We start from the raw sequence: 5000 nt of genomic DNA on the forward strand, positions 1-5000 counted from the left end.
ACATACCAACTGTTTTCGTTTGTTTTGAAGAAATAAATTCAATACAAATTTTGCATACAAGCCTGTATTCCTGTGCGCAGTTCCTGCATATAGGAATACTGTTTCTATCCTGTTAGATTAAATGTCCACAAACGAACTTTGCTGCTTATTATTGTATTTGTTTATTGTACATTCATTTTTCTGGGGAGTAATACAGGTTGTACATCAAATGTTAAAAAAAAAAACAAAAAAACAAAAAAACAAACAAACAACTGACCATGTAATTTAGCTTACATGCATGGATTCCTGTGCACACTGTCTGTAATGTGTGTGCCTTTTAGTCAGCATGGAGCCTACTTGATTTTCCACAAACATGATAGGTCGATCTCTGTTCATTTAGATTCTCAAAATGTCTGGACTGAAAAAAGATTAAATTAATATGTGTCCTGGACATTGTTCGGCATCATTTTGCTTAGTGCAAGACTGCAAAAATGTCCCCCCCAAAAGACAACAACAAAGAGATAAAGAAACGTTCAAATACTCAATGTTTGTGTGTTGCTGTCACATTTGATTTTATATCATAAGCGCACTGTTCACGATCAATGCTCTCAGCGCTTTTTATTTATACGCCATAAACAATCATTAGAGAGGATTCCAGAGGTTCAGATGGAAGCAACCAGGCAACACTCATCGCCAACATCTATCAAAAGGCACAGAAAAGGCACTTGAGCTCTAAAATAACAGACTTTATAGTTAATTATCACCACAGAAAGTCATGTGCTGTGTGCTTCAAATCGCACAAGAAAGGTTGAGCATATTCAGTTAGTTCAGCAGTTCAGACATAATATGAACAATGCACGTAACAAAAGTTCAGGTTAAACCTGGAACAATTTGAGCATCAGTAAAGAAGTGTGCATATTAACAAGGATAAAAACGAACATAGAACTCGCTTGCACTGAAGATAAGTCAGTATCAGTATTCCCTCTCAACTGAGGTCAAAATGTGTGTCGGTGTGCTTTGCAACTGATTATTTATTCACTCATTCATTTATAATTTATTTTAGACTTATCTTTCGATTGATTTATTTTTGTCTGTTTTGCATGCATTAATTTATTTATCTATTCATTAATTTTGTTTATTTGTGACCCTCCACCACGGAATGAGTCGCATGTCACCTTTGCATGATTTTCATATGTTTACATTTTCCTAAAAAGTTTTTTATGCTCTATCCAGTGGTGAAAACCGTTTAAGAAAAAAGCGAAAACTGTTTGAGTTATAAGCCTGTGACTAAGGTAACCCTCACACTGTTATCAGACACTCCCCGGACTTATATTAAGCCTAGCGCAGAACCGAGCGAGGTGACATGCGACTCATTTCGTGGTGGAGGGTCACATTTACACTTTTATTTATTATTTATGTGTTTATTCATTAACTAATAAATATATGAATTAATACAAATGGCTCTATTTGTTTGATACATATCTGTTTTTTAAAAAAAATTATCCAGCTATATAGAGATTACTACATGGCTTGCTGTGTCGTACCAGATTTACACGAGGTTTTTAAAAAAAAATATTGAACTGCGAGCGAAAGTGAGCTGTTCACTATTTGAAAAAGCAACGAGTGTAAATCTGGTACGACACAGCAAGCCATGTAGTATTCTGTTTATCCTACATACTGTACTTACGTACGTGTATTTTACTGAAAATGTCTTGCAGTCGAGGCAGCTAAATTGAAGACGCTTGTTTTGGAACATCGATCTCTTCTAAAGCCTCGTGCAATCTATTACGTCAAAGCAAAGAAACGTCACTCTGAAAGTGTGGCGTGACGTGTTAGTTTCTAAAAATTCATCGAGGGTAATTAGCGAGCGCAATTTTGTTTTCTATAATGACGTTTGTCTCGGTGACTTTGGCATTATAAGCAGTGGAAAAACAGGTCCCTGCCAGACTTGCTTGACATGACCTCATTTACATGATATACACACGTGTGATTTGAACAATTATTATCTCATGGGTGTCTCTCTCACGTATGTAGGATAATTAGTTATTAAACATTGTAATCCAATCAAGTTGGCGTTTTAATGAAACAGATCCTGTGATTGGTCAGAATGCCCCAACTCATTAAAAATTACCAGTCATTAATTGTCGATGTACACTCGCTAAAAAAGCCAATGACTAACTGCTGGCGAGGTGCATTGATACAAACTCAACTAGTCTTGATGGTCATTATACAAGTAGGAAATATGAAGACCAACGAAATACCGAGACCATAAGTTATGCGAAGTAATGACGTCGAATACGTAGTTGATGCATGAATTCTTCCGGACTGCGTCAGTCAATTCCAAAGATCCCTTTTGTGATGAAAATAATGTGTTTTAGAGTTTGCTGTACAGAAACCCGTCAAAAAAGAAGGGAAAATGTATGTGAAAGAAAAACAACACAGGAGCAGAGTGATACGATAGGAATACAGAGACATATTTCTTGGGACTTGACCCTTCCAGGTAGGTGGACTGAAAGTAGTGTGTGAACGGGACAGAACCAATTCTGTCTGCTTACAACCGCATCAAAGCAGGAAAGAGATCGTCGTCAGATTGAATTACAATAACATTAACATGCTTCCATTTGAAACTTCTCGGTCTTCATCGTGGATTGACGCCCTCCCAAAGCCTAATTGAAGCCCTCCGTCGCTTCGCTCCGTCGGGTTTCAATAAGGCTTTGGTCGGGCGTCAATCCACGATGACGACCGAGAAGTTTCAAATGGAAGCATGTTAAAGTGTAATTGCATGCAAGACTGCTGATGAAAGTTTACAATTTATTTGACAAAGAAATACCAAAAATAAATGTTATACCACACTCCAATGTTCTGTCGCCAACAATCTGAAATGCCATATTCAACAGTACAAAACAGCAAGTAACAATTGTAATATTGAAAATGAAAATCTGTCTTGCAACGTCATTGCAAAAGGAAAAAATACACGAACGAACAAACAAACAAACAAACAAACAAAAAGTGCCGCCAGAACTGAACTGAACTTTGCACACTGAACGAACTAGCACCAGTCTTTAAAAATATTCTTATTAAAAGTACATAATATTATGTAAGCCTAACTTCATCTTGATTACAGAGATGAAAAATAATGTTATGCAAAGTGTTTGTGCAGCATTCATAATGAAATCCCCAACGTAAGCAGGGACACATGTCAATTCAAATAACAAATACTTGCCTGACTATATATACAGCTGATCAGACCATAAATTCATGTTCAATATTATTCAACGGGTCATTAAATAGACGCAACGGGGTGGGGGTTGGGAGGGGCAGGGGAAGGGGAAGGTATGTGTTATAAAACAGCGAAGAAACCAGAAAAGAGATCTTCCTGTGTTTACTTCAAAAGAAGTATTCATAAATGCATCATTCACATACTACAGCAATTTGGCACATTCAAACACTGTCTACAAAATGAAACACATGATAAAAGGACTTTGCTCAGATTTAAAAAAAAATCTCAAAGTTTGTTGATTAATTATAATCTTGATCAATGTTAAAATAATAATAACTACAACGAGTCCAGTTCAAATGTGCGTAACTGGTTGAAGGTGTATACATTCTCATTATATTTTGTTTTGTTCATTGCACGCTTTTCTCACACTTTAAAAAATAGTCCTGTTTGGTTCGTATGCCGTTACTCTTAAACATCTTAGAAAGTACCACAAGATTCATGGCCATTCAAGCATGGAAACCGTCCGGGCTCATTAGACGGGTTAGTGGTTGTCTGCGAGGCACATTGCAGGGCAGGTAAATACATGTGCAAGGGTCATTCGTTGGGTTTAAAAACATGACACAGCCTAATCGTTGCATGGTGCTCCAGATCCAGAAGTGGCCCAATAAAGAATCGTAATTAGTATACAAGCGGACAAGGAGGGACGGTTGTAAAGGCAGGCTGACAAATATTGTCGCACAGGTTCCCGCGTACCCAGTGTCTGACTCTGACACTGGACATTGCCCCTCTCCCTTGCTGGACGGACGACATTTGAATCACTGGTGAATCCTTTCAGACATAGAATGCACTTTTCACTGGCGCACCTTTATAGAATTAAAATGCACCATTGTTAATGAACACTTGAAAACAAACCGACAAAGCTAACTAGCTCTCCACTGCACTGGTCAATGCAAGTGGGGCACATTTGTCAATTCTTCTTCTTCTTCTGCGTTCGATGTTGGTGGCCGTGCTAGATCCTCAGACCAGTGGCTGCCAGGAAGTCCGCAGTCTTGCGCAGTTCGTCGGCAGGACCCCAGAGTTTGGCTCCAACGCATTTGTCAATACAAGTCTTCAGACTTGCGCACAAGCTCCACTATAGTGACAAACGCACAATTGTTATGTTGACCAATAGGAACAGGGTCGTCGGACAAGTGGTCTTTGGAGAATGGTGTCTGATAAAAGCAAGTCTCGGCGCAAGACGAACGTAAGCTCCACACTATACCGACAAACGTCCCGTCATTGGTGAATCAGAGGCGGACCATCGGACAATGGCGCCTGTCTCTGATACAGCAGGTCTCAAGACGAACACAGGCCTTACACTTATCTGACGAACGCTGCATATCACTAGTAGTGTATAAGAGGCGGATCATCGAGTACTCAAATGTGCAAGTAGAGAACCATTGTTGATACATCACGAACTCAGGAGCTACACTATACTCTATACTGACGAACGCTCCATATCACTACTAGTGCATAATTATGAGGCGGACAATCGGGTAAATGTAAGTGGAGAACTATCACTGATATATTAGGTCTCAAGGCGGAACGTAGGCAGCACACGAACGCCTCATCACTGGTGCATTATAAGGCGGACCATCGTGCAAATGCACTCTCTGATACAACCTATAGCCTCAAGACGGAACGTAGGCAGCACACGAACGCCTCATCACTAGTGCATTATAAGGCGAACCATCGACCAAATGCACTCTCTGATACAACCTATAGTCTGAAGACGAACGCAGGCAGCACACTCTAATGATAC

General features: G+C 39.4%; 1 protein-coding gene across 1 annotated transcript in view; it reads right to left on the reverse strand.

Moving 5' to 3' along the window:
* Positions 1–2988: 2988 nt before the first annotated feature.
* LOC138948484 (paired mesoderm homeobox protein 2-like) overlaps positions 2989–5000 on the reverse strand; it is a 79578-nt gene continuing 77566 nt past the window's right edge. The window contains exon 3 of the mRNA XM_070320040.1: positions 2989–5000. This exon is cut by the window's right edge and continues 371 nt beyond it. The gene's annotated coding sequence lies outside the window, so the exon portion shown is untranslated.

This window comes from Littorina saxatilis, linkage group LG15, assembly GCF_037325665.1.
Source record: "Littorina saxatilis isolate snail1 linkage group LG15, US_GU_Lsax_2.0, whole genome shotgun sequence".
Lineage (NCBI taxonomy): Eukaryota > Metazoa > Mollusca > Gastropoda > Littorinimorpha > Littorinidae > Littorina > Littorina saxatilis.